Raw genomic sequence first — 15,027 nt, forward strand, 5'->3', positions numbered from 1 at the left:
GTAGTATTACTTTGTGTATAGCCCAAGTTTGTAATTTGGCTGGCATTTAAGGTGACACCTGGTGATAGAAGGTGTTGGGTATCCAAGTCTACATTGACCTGACCATTTAGGTGAGAACCTTTATATAATCTGTTGCCACATAAGATAAAAAGACCAGTGTTGTTCATGGATAAGGTCAGAGTGGAACTCATGACCCACCAGGTTGGGGGCTGGTGTCTTGTCACCTATCATGTAGGCATCTGCACACATCCATCTTCCATGTGTCTTTGTCAGTCTGTAGGAGAATGGGTTGCAAAATATCTGATATAGGAGGCCTGCAGTTTGGCCTTGACATGTGTGTGGCTTGGTTTCGTTATGTGACCAAGTTTGTCCAGATTTTTGGTCTATCCATATTTAATGTCTAGTGTTTGGCAGTCTAATGAAGAGAGGAGATGGGCTACCCCATGTTATACAAGGGTGGCTTGTGAGCTTACTGTAACATCCGGTGATATGGTAAGTCTTTGTACCATAAGAGTCAGTGCCAGAACCTTCTATAACCTTCATGGGAGGCTTGAGGATGCCACCTGTGGAACCAAAGCACAAGATTCAACGGTAATATCGTCTTGCTGTGTCACCTATAAATCATTCAGCACCATACCTGTTTTTAAAACAAAGGGAACATTTTCTTTCTTTTTTTTTTTTAAGACAGGGTCTTGCTCTATTGCCCAGGCTGAAGTGCAGTGGTGTGATCACAGCTCACTGCATTCTCCACCTCCCGGGCTCAAGCGATTCTTTCACCTCAGCCTCTTGAGTAGCTGGGACCACAGGCGCCCACCACCACACCCTACTAATTTTTTGTGTGTTTTGTGTAGAGACAGGGTTTCACCATGTTGCTCAGGCTGATGTCAAACTCCTGAGCTTAAGCAATCCGCCCACCTCTGCCTGCCAAAGTGCTGAGATTACAGGCTGGAGCCACCGTACCCAGCAAATTTCCTTCTACTGACTACCTGAGCACAGGACAGAACTTGAGCTTCCATAGAGGTTTGTCCATGTCCAATTAATCCATCAAAAGAAGAAGTAAAGTGATGTTGTTTTCTCAGTTCTGGATGCCACACCTTGTCACATACCCAGTTTTCATAGTTGGCCCACCGAGTCCTGGCGCTGGCAGGAATGAAAATTGGTTCAAGTTCTTCTGCATGATCTAGATGTTGACATAACCAGTAATCAGATTAATTAAAATGGACAGGATTTGGAGAGTTGGTGTAACGAGGTGTCAGTTCTGTTTTTGACCTGTTGGGAAAACAGTAAGGTTTGCTAAGCATGAGACACAACCTCAAAGAGAGCCCATAGTGGAGGATCAGAGGGAGAATCAGAGGACAGGATTGAGACAAGCAACTTCCAGTCAGCTTTTTAATAAATGGCCAGAGAAAAAGGAGGCTTCATTAAAAGGAAGAGGTTCTTTTGGTTTTTGTTTTTTGGACAAGGAGGCCCAATGTGAGAAAATAGGTGGAAGTGAAGTTTCTTGATCCATGATCTTGAGAAAAGCTGTCTACTTTAAAATGTCATCTGCTTCTGAGGCCTGGGAACCAGTCTGGGAAATCGTTACTTTAAGGTCACCTGTAGGGAGGGTCTTCCAGTTGTCCTCAGAGTGCTGATCTGGGTCTAGCTTGGTGTAATTCACATGAATCCAGGAGGACTTTTCCCTATCTTGATGGCAGTGTAGGTGGTTAGCAGTACAGTCAGGCATTGCTTAATGACAGGGATGCATTCTGAGAAATGCATCTTTAGGTACTTTTGTCATTGTGTAGACATCACAGAGTGTACTTAGACCTAGATGATATAGTCTACTACACACCTAGGCTATATTGTGTAACCCACCTGCTCCTAGGCTACAAACCCATACAGCATGTTAGTGTACTGAATACTGTACACGGTGTAACACAATGATAAGTATTTTCTTTTACTTATATCTTGTAGTGTAGGATTTATCACAAAATGTTACTGCTCAGTGCATTTTTGCAAACAATAACAATTCACTGAGAGTATTAACATTCACATATGTAATTAGAGTTTACAAATGCACCAAACTTTGGGTAACAAACACTTTAAACTTACTTTTTTAGACATTCAGTAAACCCCTTCTCCCCACTCCCCAAACTGTTTGATTACAAAGAAGCACAATGGGTTAACTGTGGCAAAACATAAGAAATAAGGCAGGGGAGGCAGATGCAGACTTGACAACATAAGAATATCCAAACAATGTTGTCAATATCAAAAGACAAAATCAAAACATCTTTTATAACATAAAATAAATCCATATAATTAAGTACTAATTACGTGAAATAACATTATAGGGTATATAACATTTATTTTCTCTACATAAATTTGTGTATCTTAAATTTATTTATTTTTATTTTATTTTTTCCTGAGATGGAGTCTTGCTCTGTTGCCCAGGCTGGAGTGCAGTGGCACTATCTTGGCTCACTGCAACCTCCCCCTCCCGGGTTCAAGAAATTCTCCTGCCTCAGTCTCCTGAATAGCTAGGATTATAGGCGTGCGCTACCATGCCTGGCTAATTTTTATATTTTTAGTAGAGACAGGGTTTCACCACATTGGCCAGGCTGGTCTCCAACTCCTGACCTCATGATCCACCCCCCTCGGCCTCCCAAAGTGCTGGGATTACAAGCGTGAGCCACCTTGCCTGGCTGCATATCTTAAATTTAATGTGAAACATCATGTTTCAACTTCAACTTAAGAATATCATGACATACAGTTTTTGGTGAGTCTAGATGTAATGGAATGAATATTTAAATAGACTTCAAAGATTTTATCAAGTTTGTATTTGGTTATCATTGCTTTAAGTCTTTAATGCTTTTCTTTTTTTTTTTTTTTGAGATGGAGTCTTGCTCTGTCGCCCAGGCTGGAGTGCAGTGGCGCGATCTCGGCTCACTGCAACCTCTGCCTCCCGGGTTCAGGCCATTCTCCTGCCTCAGCCTCTCCGAGTAGCTGGGACTACAGGCGCCCGCCACCACGCCCGGCTAATTTTTTTTTTTTTGTATTTTTAGTAGAGACGGGGTTTCACCGTGGTCTCGATCTCCTGACCTCGTGATCCGCCCGCCTCGGCCTCCCAAAGTGCTGGGATTACAAGCGTGAGCCACCGCGCCCGGCTGCTTTTCTTTATTTATTGGACTAAGCCAATTTTAGAAACAAAATCCACAACCAACACACATATAATGCCGAAGTTTCTGAAAAAACTAAATAGTATTATCTTTAGTATATCATTAAAATAGTGATTGTGGTTAAACAAACAAACAAACAAACAAATTACTGCAACTCATATATGATAAATTTACAGAAAGCAACATTTTAGAAGTTCCATCTGGTGTGTTTGCACTGTAAGAAAATAAATCTGGATATGAGTATGTAGGGTCCAGCCCCACAGGGTCGGTGGGTCTCTCCTCGTGTGTGGAGACGAGAGAGTGTAGAAGTAAAGACACAAGACAAAGAGATAAAAGAAAAGACAGCTGGGCCCGGGGGACCACTACCACCAAGATGCGGAGACCGGTAGTGGCCCCGAATGCCAGGCTGCGCTGATATTTATTGGATGCAAGACAAAGGGGCAGGGTAAGGAGTGTGAGCCATCTCCAATGATAGGTAAGGTCACGTGGGTCACATGTCCACTGGACAGGGGGTCCTTCCCTGCCTGGCAGCCGAGGGAGAGAGAGAGAGAGAGGAGAAAGAGAGAGACAGCTTACACCATTATTTCTGCTATCAGAGACTTTTAGTACTTTCACTAATTTGCTACTGCTAGCTAAAAGGCAGAGCCAGGTGTATAGGATGGAACATGAAGGCAGACTAGGAGCGTGACCACTGAAGCACAGCATCACAGGGAGACGGTTAGGCCTTCAGATAACTGCGGGCGGGCCTGACTCATGTCAGGCCCTCCACAAGAGGTGGAGGAGCAGAGTCTTCTCTAAACTCCCCTGGGGAAAAGGAGACTCCCTTTCCTGGTCTGCTAAGTAACGGGTGTTTTTCCTTGACCCTGACGCTACCGCTAGACCAGGGTCCGGTTAGCAACAGGCGTCTTCCCAGACGCTGGCGTTACTGCTGGACTAAGGAGCCCTCTGGTGGCCGTGTCCGGGCATAACAGAAAGCTCGCACTCTTGTCTTCTGGTCACTTCTCACTGTGTCCCCTCAGCTCCTATCTCTGTATGGCCTGGTTTTTCCTAGGTTATGATTGTAGAGCGAGGATTATTATAGTATTGGAATAAAGAATAATTGCTACAAACTAATGATTAATGATATATATATATAATCATATCTAAGATCTATATCTAGTATAACTATTATTTTATATATTTTATTGTACTGGAACAGCTCGTGCCCTCGGTCTCTTGCCTCAGTACCTGGGTGGCTTGCCGCCCACGAGTAAGATGTGCTTGACTGAATAAATGAAATCCGCAGCTAGCACTGGGCTATGTTCCAGAGCAGTGCATTTGTCCTAATATATTACATCAGGAATGTTTGTTCACAATCCACCAGCTGCAGCTTTTCATTTATTAAGAAATGAAAGCAATTAATCCTGGTCCATCCACTCCTTCCTCCCTTGTTTTACTATCTTTGCTTTGAGATCAGGCACTTTGTGCCCAGGATTGTGGCAATGCATGTTTAGTAAAAATGATCCATTGATAGTAGAATAATTGTACTAAATTAATAAAGGAAGAGAGTGTCTTCCTGTAGAAAACAGAGCACTAAATTATAATTTTACAGTCACAACACAAGCTCCAGCTCTTCCTAGGCACAGTGGAGCAACCTGGGTCCACTCATTTGTCTGGGGATCATAAGCCTCCGCTGTATTCAGGTATGCCTGTCCATCATACCTCCCAACAGCATAAAACTTATCAACAAGTAAACAGATCTCCACTGCATCTCTGCTGATGCTCATTGATTCTACTGTAGTCCACATGTCTGTTTTGGGATCAGATGTCTCCACACAATCTGAGAGTCTGGAAGTCAAGTTGGATGTGAGAGCATCGTGTTCCCCTATAGCATACAGCAGTCCGCTCCAGGTCGTTATTTCCTATGCCACCTCTCCTTTTCGACATCCGTGCACACAGTGTCCATGTTGGGGTGATCAGGCCCAACACTGGGCCGTGGGGGCTACCAAGTCTGGCGGGGTCAGAGGAATGCAAAAAGATAAGTTAAAAGTGCATAAAGTGGGTCCAGGGGGCCAGCACTAGATTGGAGGCTGCAAAGGCCCCGAGCTGTGGGAGCCCACACTATTTATTGGTGATCAAACAAGCAGGTGGTGAGGACGTGAGGGTAAACAGGTGAGGGCGTGAGGACGTGGGGGTAGAAAGCTAGTGGTGCATTAAGCGTAGCTGTGATGGTCTAGCATTTCCTTTGACGCATATAGAATATGCTCTGCTGCTTGAGATAATGGAGGACATGTTTACGAATAAGAAGCAAGGAACCAACAAGCCTGTGCACATTCCAGAGGCTATGAGGAGTTTTATGCCCTGAGCCCTGGGTTCCATCCAAGCCACAAGAGGTTTTATGCCCTGGGCTTAGATTTGTGGTGCGGCAGGGCAGCTTTCCACCTATGGCACAGAGCTTGGTGTACCAAAGGCCATGAGGGGTTTTAGACCCTGGACCCCAGATATCTTTCAAGACTCTTTTACATTATGACAGACAAGCCAGTCCTGCCTCAGCTCTTCTACCAACAGTCCACTCACTAGTGTGAGGATCAAAACATTCTACTGATTTGAGACAAGAACTTCCTTCACGACCACCAACTGCATAAAGTTTTCTACTTAGTACTGCCACACCAACTGTGCTCCTAGGGGTAGACACAGTGGCAACAAAATTCCACTGGCGAGCAGAGGGTCCCAAATTTCCACCGTGTTCAGATGGCCCCAGCCCTCATGCCCTCCTGTGGCATACATGGGACCTTCTAGTACAGCCACACCAAGGCCATGTCTTTGTGTGGACATAGGTGGCACCACACTCCCTGTTTTTGTTTTGGGGTTGTAGCATTCTACAGTATTCCAAGTCTTCAGTCCATCTCTTCCTCCAACCACATACGGTTTGTCATCTAGCACTGCAACACCAAACTGTAGCCTCCTCTCATACATATTTGCTACTGGAGTTCACGTATTTGTACAGAGATCATACTTTTCAATGCTTGTTGCTCCTTTTGTTGAATCCATTCTCCCAACTGCAAATAATGTACCAACAGCTGACTTCCTAGATTTTGTCTGAGGACTTTGTAACATGGGTCATCTCTCTGGTAATACATGGTACTTCATTGCTTCCATAATGAGTTTCTGACATTCTGTATTATCCCAAAAAAGTGCATTATTTTCCATGTCTGCCAGGAACTGTGGTGCAAGAAGAGGTAGCCTAATATAAGCCAAAAGTTTACTTAGATCTTTCCTTCTCTGTTCCAAATCATGACAGACCCAACTAAGAAGGGCAGTCAATATTGTCTCATCAGGAATGTTCATGTCATCACTAGTCAAGAACTTTGCAATTTTGCTGGCTGGTAATAATACAAATTCCTGGTTTCTGATTACTTTCATGAAATGCTCAATAGTATAACTGTGAGCCACTTTATGCAAATCTGTACAACCTTAGGCATCAGCAAAAGAACAAATTCCAAGACAGCTAGATGGGTGAAGCTGTTTCATTAAAAACTTCTGTCATGTGGCCTGGTGCCCTGGCTCACGCCTGTAATCCCAACACTTTTGGAGGCTAGGGCTGGCGGATCACCTGAGGTCAGGAGTTCGAGACCAGCCTGGCTAACATGGTGAAACCCCGTCTCTACTAAAAATACAAAAAATTACCTGGTCGTGGTGGCAGGCGCCTATAATCCCAGCTACTCACGAGGCTGAGGCAGGAGAATTGCTTGAACCTGGGAGGCGGAGGTTGCAGTGAGCTGAGATCTGCACTGGGTGGCAGAGCAAAACTGTCTAAAAACAAACAAACAAACGAAAACTTACAACATGCTTCTACAACCTGCGAAAGCCAAAGAAGACAAGCTGTAGATAGCAGGCACTCAGTATTATCTTCTTTTAATTCAAGGCGGCTTGTATAAGCATATTGGATCAAGGACCACGATGAATTTGGTTCTACACCTTCCATTTTTATGTCCTCTTGTCTTGCTTCTCTGACATCATTAGTAAACATGGCAGCAAAACAGTCTGAGTCAGAGGAGAGCACCTATCTGTGAGCTGGAATTCTGCAATCACCAGCAACTAAAATGACGTCGCACAACTGTTTATGTCTCCAATAGTTTTCCATTTTTTTAAATGTTTAAATGTATGTTCGGCATAATTCAGGGCTTGGAAAAATTCATGATGAACACGGCTCCATAGTATGACAGGATGATAACGTCTGACTACTGCTGGAAGTCCGTGTCGTGCTCCAGAGACTGCCGGGAGTCACGGCGGGCCGCGGTGGAGGAGCCGGGGAGGGGAGGGCAGAGAGGGATGCTCGTGTGCCCCCAACCCCTTCCTGGCAGCCTCACCTCCGGCGCTGGCGGCCCCAAGCTAGCCAATCCTGCTCCATCAGGCGGCGCCAGGCGGTGGGGGGTGGTCAGAGTCCTCAGGTGGCCCCAGAGGGGGCGAGTGAGTGGATGGGGGTCCGGACTGGCTCGCCCATCAGTCCCGGCACTGCGCAATTGGCTGCCCACCCAGCCCACACAATGATAAGTATTTTTGTATGTAAACATATCTAAACATAGAAAAGCTACAGTAAAAATACGGTATTATAATCTTTTTTTTTTTTTTTTTTTTTGAGACAGGATCTCACACTGTTGCCCTGGCTGGAGTGCAGTAGCACAATCATGGCTCACTGCAGCCTCGACTTTCCTGGGCTCAGGTGAGTCTCCCACCTCAGCCTTCCAAGTATCTGGGACTACAGGCGCGCATCCCCATGACTGGTTTATTTTGTATTTTTTGTAGAGACAGGGTTTCACCATGTTGCCCAGACTGGTCTCAAACTGCTGGGCTCAAATGATCTACCCATCTCTGCCTACCAAAGTGCTGGGATGACAGGTGTGGTGGCTCACCGGCATTATAATCTGATGGGGACACCATTGTATATTCGGTCCATCATTGACCAAAACATTAGTGACAGTGCATGCTTTCTTCTAAAAACCTTGATTTACACCTAATCTCCTGGTCAAAAAGGATGGCAAGCCTTGTTAGTTGGCAGAAGCTATGCCTTTTTTACCTGTTGATGGTTTTTATGCTCCAAGATTACTAGTTAGTTCCTTTATGTAGCTGTCATAGCATTGCACTGTTCACTTAAGAAGTCCCCATAATCCAGGGATCACTCAATCCAGGAACGAAAGGTTTAAAGATGCCAATAGGCAAAGGGAAACCAAGCACTATTTCAAAAGAAGTTAATCCACGCCTCCCATTTGGAACATTCTAAACTTCATAAGGGGTAAAAGGCAACAAGAGGTAATGCTTTTCCTCCCTTCAATTCAGTTTCCTGACAGATTTTTCCTAAAGTCTTTTTTTTCTTTTTTTCTTTTTTCTTTTTTTTTTTGAGATAGAGTCTCACACTGTCACCCAGGCTGGAGTGCAGTGGCACAATCCCAGCTCACTACAACCTCTGCCTCCCAGGTTCAAGCGATTCTCCTACCTCAGCCTCCTGAGTAGCTGGGATTACAGGCATGTGCCACCACGCACAGCTAATTTTTGTATTTTTAGTAGAGACAGGGTTTCACCATGTTGGCCAGGCTGGTCTCCAATTCCTGACCTCAGATGATCTGCCCCCTTGGGCCTCCCACAGTGCTGGGATTACAGATGTGAGCCCCAGCACCCAGCCTGTTGAATATAAAAATGCTCCAGGAATAAATGCTTGGTGCCACAAAGTGAAACCAGCACTCAGGCAAAAGTTTTCACAGCAAGGCAATTTACTTCTGCAGAAGGGTGCCACTCCCGTCAATCAAGATCGTAAGAGCACACCAAACAAAGGAGAGCAGGGGGTTTTTATCTCTGATGCATAGACTTTACCTCTGTGTCACTCCCCCATGGGCTGGGGTTGGACTGCACAATCTGAGCTGATCCGATTGGCTACTTGCAAATATTGTTCTAAATATGGAAGGGAGGCCGGGCGCGGTGGCTCACGCTTGTAATCCCAGCACTTTGGGAGGCCGAGGCGGGCGGATCACGAGGTCAGGAGATCGAGACCACAGTGAAACCCCGTCTCTACTAAAAATACAAAAAAAAAAAATTAGCCGGGCGTGGTGGCGGGCGCCTGTAGTCCCAGCTACTCGGAGAGGCTGAGGCAGGAGAATGGCGTGAACCCAGGAGGCGGAGCTTGCAGTGAGCCGAGATTGCGCCACTGCACTCCAGCCTGGGCGACAGAGCGAGACTCCGTCTCAAAAAAAAATAAATAAATAAAAAATAAATAAAAAATAAATAAATAAATAAATAAATAAATATGGAAGGGAAGGGGTACGTGAGGTACAGTGGTGAAGCATGTAAGACATGCAGTTTTGGGGGAACAACGGGTGCAGATAACCAAGGGAACAGATGTGAGTTATTGATTAGAGCTGACGGGAAGCAGGTAGGCTGTTTTACAGTAACTAGGGGCAAGGAGGAACATAGGAAAGTTAAGTTTGAGAACAAAGGACAAGGAAGTTAGCAGGCTAAATCTTTGAAGAGAAACTCAGAGAAATTCATTGTATCTTACACGACCTAATGTCCTTTTTATGTCTAGATTTTTACATTTCACTTGAGCTGAGGACTGGGGGTGGTATGGGGTGTGAAATTTTAATGAGTACCCCAAAGGATTTTTTTTTTTTTGCAATCAAATTGTTTATTTCTGCTATAAAATGAGTTCCTTGGTCTGACTTAACCTATAACAGAAAGCCAAAATGAGAAATAATCTCAGTTATTAATTTCTTTTCTTTTTTTTTTTTCAGACAGAGTCTCACACTGTCACCCAGGCTGGAGTGCAGTGGTGCGATCTTGGCTCATTGCAACCTCCATCTCCCAGGTTCAAGTGATTCTCCTTGCCTCAGCCTCCCAAGTAGCTGGGATTACAGGAGCCTGCCACCATGCTCAGCTAATTTTTTTTGTATTTTTAGTACAGACAGGGTTTCACTATGTTGGCCAGGCTGGTCTCAAAATCCTGACCTCATGATCTGCCCACCTCCGCCTTCCAAAGTTCTGGGATTACAGGTGTGAGCCTCCATGGCCAGCCGAGTTATTAATTTCTTCACCAGTGTTGTGGTATCAGCACATCCAGTCCAGTGGTATTCAATCCATCCACTAAACATTCAGACAGTAACCAAACAGTGGGAATGCCCTAAAGCCAGAGGTAAATCAACAAAATCCATCTGGAGTCCTGCAAGGGGCAGTGTGGGCCTTGGAGGACTCCCCGAGGAATGTTGGTTTCCTCCAGAGATTCCATGAGATTTATAAGTTGTGCACTGGGAAACAGTGTGGCCAGAAGTTTTGTGGATGCCAGGGTAGAACTAATTATATTTTAGTTCCTTAGCTATCCTCCATCTCCATATGTCCCATTTGATAAGTGCAAGCCAAAAGGTCAAAACAAACGAAGTCACGGGAGGTCTATTCTGTCCAATGTATCGTATGTCTGGTAATTCTTTGCTGTCCTTTTGAATACACTTGTCTTTTTCAGATTGTGGGGCATTTGCCTGATAATACTAACAATAATCAATAATATCAGTGAGGAATAAAGATAAATTGCGTGGAAAAAGGATGGCAGGGGGGCATCCATTTCTGGCTGTGTATTTCACTGCCCTGTCAGCCCTATCATTCTCTAGAGATACAGCATCAGGGCCAGGTGCGGTGGCTCACGCCTGTAATCTCAGCATTTTGGGAGGCTGAGGTGGGCAGATCACAAGGTCAGGAAATCAAGATCATCCTGGCAAATATGGTGAAACCCCGTCTCTACTAAAAATACAAAAATTAGCCGAGCATGGTGGCATGTGCCTGTAATCCCAGCTACTCAGGAGGCTGAGGCAGAAGAATAGCTTGAACAACCCACGAGGTGGAGGTTGCGGTGAGCCAAGATGGTGCCACTGCACTCCAGCCTGGGCAACAGAGCGAGACTCTATCTCAAAAAAAAAAAAAAAAAAGATATAGCATTGGTCTCCTTAGTATGGGCTAAACCATGAGCAACAGCAGTTTTTCTTGGGAGGTGAGTAGCCTGTAGTAGGGCAACAGTTATATGTTCATTGGCAATAGGAGTACCAGTAGCATTTAAGAATTCTTTTTTTTTTTTTTTTTTTGAGACGGAGTCTCGCTCTGTCGCCCAGGATGGAGTGCAGTGGCGCAATCTCGGCTCACTGCAAGCTCCGCCTCTGGGGTTCACGCCATTCTCCTGCCTCAGCCTCTCCGAGCAGCTGGGACTACAGGCGCCCGCCACCACGCCCGGCTAATTTTTTGTATTTTTAGTAGAGACGGGGTTTCACTGTGGTCTCGATCTCCTGACCTCGTGATCCGCCCACCTCGGCCTCCCAAAGTGCTGGGATTACAAGCGTGAGCCACCGCGCCCGGCCTGCATTTAAGAATTCTCAGGATTGGTCATGTATGGTGGCTCATGCCTGTAATCCCAGTACGTTGGGAGGCTGAGGCAGGAGGATTGCTCAAGGCCAGAAGTTCAAGACCAGCCTGGGCAACATACTGAGACCCCCATCTCTCCAAAAAAAGAATTCTCAGGATTTCCAGATTGCACCAATGGTCAGCAGACTCCAACTGGAGTTGGTATAAATACTGGCAGTTTTCCCTTCTGCCAATGCGCAAGCTCTAATAAGAGCTATAAATTCCCCAGCTTGGGTTTTACTTTACTGTGGGCAAACAGGCCCTCAAGTGTTTCCTGTGGGGAAACTATGACATAGCAGTTATTATGTTCCCCCAGAAACCTCGTTTATGGGAGCCATCACAAAATAGGAGTGAGTCTGCGTTGTCTAAACGGTGCACGACAGGTCTCGTGACCTTGAGACCATTTCTATCATTGGAAGGCAATCATGTGGAATGGAGTGGGGTTCTCCATCATCAAGGAGGGCTAATAATCAGATTGCTTTTTTTTTTTTTTTTGAGACAGTCTCACTCTGTCGCCCAGACTGGAGTACAATGGTGCAATCTCAGCTCACTGCAACCTCTGCCTCTGGGCTCAAGCAATCCTCCCACCTCAGCCTCCCAAGTAGCTGGGACTACAGGCATGTGTCACCATGCCCAGCTAATTTTTGTATTTTGTGTAGAGACAGGGTTTCGCCATGTTGCCCAGGCTGGTTTCGAACTCCTGGGCTCAAGTGATCCACCCGCCTCAGCCTCCCAAAGTGCTGAGATTACAGGTATGAGCCACCATGCCCAGCCGAGTAGCCAGATTTAAAGTGGCACAGTGATGTAAGATAATGGAGGGTTTGGTTAATAGGACCCGTTCATAGGTCTATTGCCGTGTGGAGAGGTACTATGTCTTATGAACTTGGAAGATGGACAGCATGGGGAACATAACAGAAAAATGGATAAGCCTAACATGAGTGCTGGCTTTGTCAATTACAGAGTCAGCTGCAGCCACCACATGCAGGCATGAGGACAGGCCTGCTGCCACAGGTTCAACTGGCATGAGAAATACAGGATATATCTGAGAGGCAAAAGGTTGTTGTAGAATACCTCCAGCAATTCCATTATTTTCATGGTAATAGAAGTGAAAAGATTTGTCAAAATTCAGTAAGCCAAGATCAGAGGTATGGGAAATGCTAATTTTAAGGCTACAAAGGAGGTTAGTGCCTCAGGGCCAGAAAATGGGTGCTGGGATGGTGTCTTCGAGGAGGGCACACAAAGATTTAGCAAGGGCAGCAAAATTAGAAATCCACTGGTGACAATAGCCAGCTGTCACTGGAAATTTATTTAGTTTTTGTTTGTTTGTTTGTTTTTTGAGACGGAGTCTCGCTCTGTCACCAGGCTGGAGTGCAGTGGCGCAATCTCAGCTCACTGCAACCTCCGCTTCCTGGGTTCAAGCGATCCTCCTTCCTCAGCCTCCCGAGTAGCTGAGACTACAGGTGCCCACCACCATGCCCAGCTGATTTTTTGTATTTTTAGTAGAGACAGGGTTTCACCATGTTGGCCAGGATGGTCTGGATCTCTTGACCTCGTGATCCGCTGCCTTGGCCTCCCAAAGTGCTGGGATTACAGGCGTGAGCCACAGTGTCTGGCTTAGTTTTTTTTTTTTTTTTTTTTTTTTTTTTTTTTTTTTTTTTTTTTTATTTGAGACAGAGTCTCGCTCTGTCGCCCGGGCTGGAGTGCAGTGGCGCAATCTCGGCTCACTGCAAGCTCCGCCTCCCGGGTTCACGCCATTCTCCTGCCTCAGCCTCCGAGCAGCTGGGACTACAGGCGCCCGCCACCGCGCCCGGCTAATTTTTTTTTTGTATTTTTTAGTAGAGACGGGGTTTCACCGTGGTCTCGATCTCCTGACCTCGTGATCCGCCCGCCTCGGCCTCCCAAAGTGCTGGGATTACAAGCGTGAGCCACCGCGCCCGGCCGAGCTTAGTTTGTTTTTGAGACAAGGTCTTGCTTTGTCACCAGGCTGGAATGCAGTGGTGCAATCATGGCTCACTGCATCCTCAACCTCCTGGGCTCAAGCAATCCTCCCACCTTGGTCTTCCAAAGTGCCGGAACTACAGGCATGAGCCACTGTGCCCAGCCGTATAAAGTTGTTTTTTTTGTTTTGGGGAGAGAGATAAACAAAATTGACTTAAGACATTTGGGGGTGAGCTTCTGAATGCCCTGAGATAACTCATGTCCGAAGTAGGTAGTAGTTGTTTGTACCCACTGAGTTTAGATTAGAAGGCTTCATGGCCTTCTTCAGCCAGCACCTTTAGGAGAAGGAGGAAGTCCGTAAGAGCATCCTGCTTAGTATATTTTCTTTTACTTTTCTTTCTTTCTTTTTTTTTTTTCTTTTTTGTTTTTCTTTTTTTGAGACAGAATCACACTCTGTCACCCAGGCTGGAGTGCAGTGGCATGATCTTGGCTCACTGCAACCTCTGCCTTTCGGGTTCAAGCGATTCTCCTGCCTCAGCCTCCTGAGCAGCTGGGACTACAGAGATGTGCCACCATGCCCAGCTAATTTTTGTATTTTTAGTAGAGATGGGGTTTTGCCATGTTGGCCAGGCTGGTCTCGAACTCCTGACCTCAGGTGATCCGCCCGACTTGGCCTCCCAAAGTGCTGGGATTACAGGCATGAGCCACTACTCCTGGCCTGCTTAGTATATTTTCTTTTTCTTTTTTTTTTTTTTTTGAGATGGAGTCTTGCTCTGTCACCCAGGCTGGAGTGCAGTGGCACAATCTCTGCTCACTGCAAGCTCCGCTTCCCGGGTTCATGCCATTCTCCTGCCTCAGCCTCCCGAGTAGCTGGGACTATAAGCACCTGCCACCACGCCCGGCTAATTTTTTGTATTTTTAGTAGAGACGGGATTTCACCGTGTTAGCCAGGATGGTCTTGATCTCCTGACCTCAGGTGATCCACCCTCCTCGGCCTCCCAAAGTGCTGGGATTACAGGCATGAGCCACTACTCCTGGCCTGCTTAGTATATTTTCTTTTTCTTTTTTTTTTTTTTTTTCGAGATGGAGTCTTGCTCTGTCATCCAGGCTGGAGTGCAGTGGCACAATCTCTGCTCACTGCAAGCTCCACTTCCCGGGTTCATGCCATTCTCCTGCCTCAGCCTCCCGAGTAGCTGGGACTATAAGCACCTGCCACCACGCCCGGCTAATTTTTTGTATTTTTAGTAGAGACGGGATTTCACCGTGTTAGCCAGGATGGTCTTGATCTCCTGACCTCAGGTGATCCACCCTCCTCGGCCTCCCAAAGTGCTGGGATTACAGGCGTGAGCCACCACGCCTAGCCTGCTTAGTATATTTTCAAAGTAAAAGATCAACATATTGGCAAGAGTGGAACCCTGGGTCAAGGCTGCAGAATCTAAGCCAGCTTTAAGAACTTAGGAAAATATTGAGGGAGACTTACAATGTCTCTGAGATGTGTGAGTCCATGTTAACTGTCTCCCTT

General features: G+C 46.0%; 1 long non-coding RNA gene and 1 pseudogene across 1 annotated transcript; both read right to left on the reverse strand.

The window, feature by feature from the left end:
- Positions 1-375: 375 nt before the first annotated feature.
- LOC129468584 (uncharacterized) lies at positions 376-1,851 on the reverse strand. The gene is made up of 2 exons (XR_008652711.2): positions 987-1,851; positions 376-563 (listed from the first exon to the last, which is right to left on the reverse strand). It is a non-coding gene; the product is annotated as an uncharacterized lncRNA (long non-coding RNA).
- Positions 1,852-3,488: 1,637 nt separating this feature from the next.
- LOC129468577 (kelch-like protein 5) lies at positions 3,489-7,368 on the reverse strand (annotated as a pseudogene).
- Positions 7,369-15,027: the final 7,659 nt, after the last annotated feature.

The sequence above is a fragment of the Symphalangus syndactylus genome, chromosome 18 (assembly GCF_028878055.3).
Source record: "Symphalangus syndactylus isolate Jambi chromosome 18, NHGRI_mSymSyn1-v2.1_pri, whole genome shotgun sequence".
NCBI classification, from domain to species: domain Eukaryota; kingdom Metazoa; phylum Chordata; class Mammalia; order Primates; family Hylobatidae; genus Symphalangus; species Symphalangus syndactylus.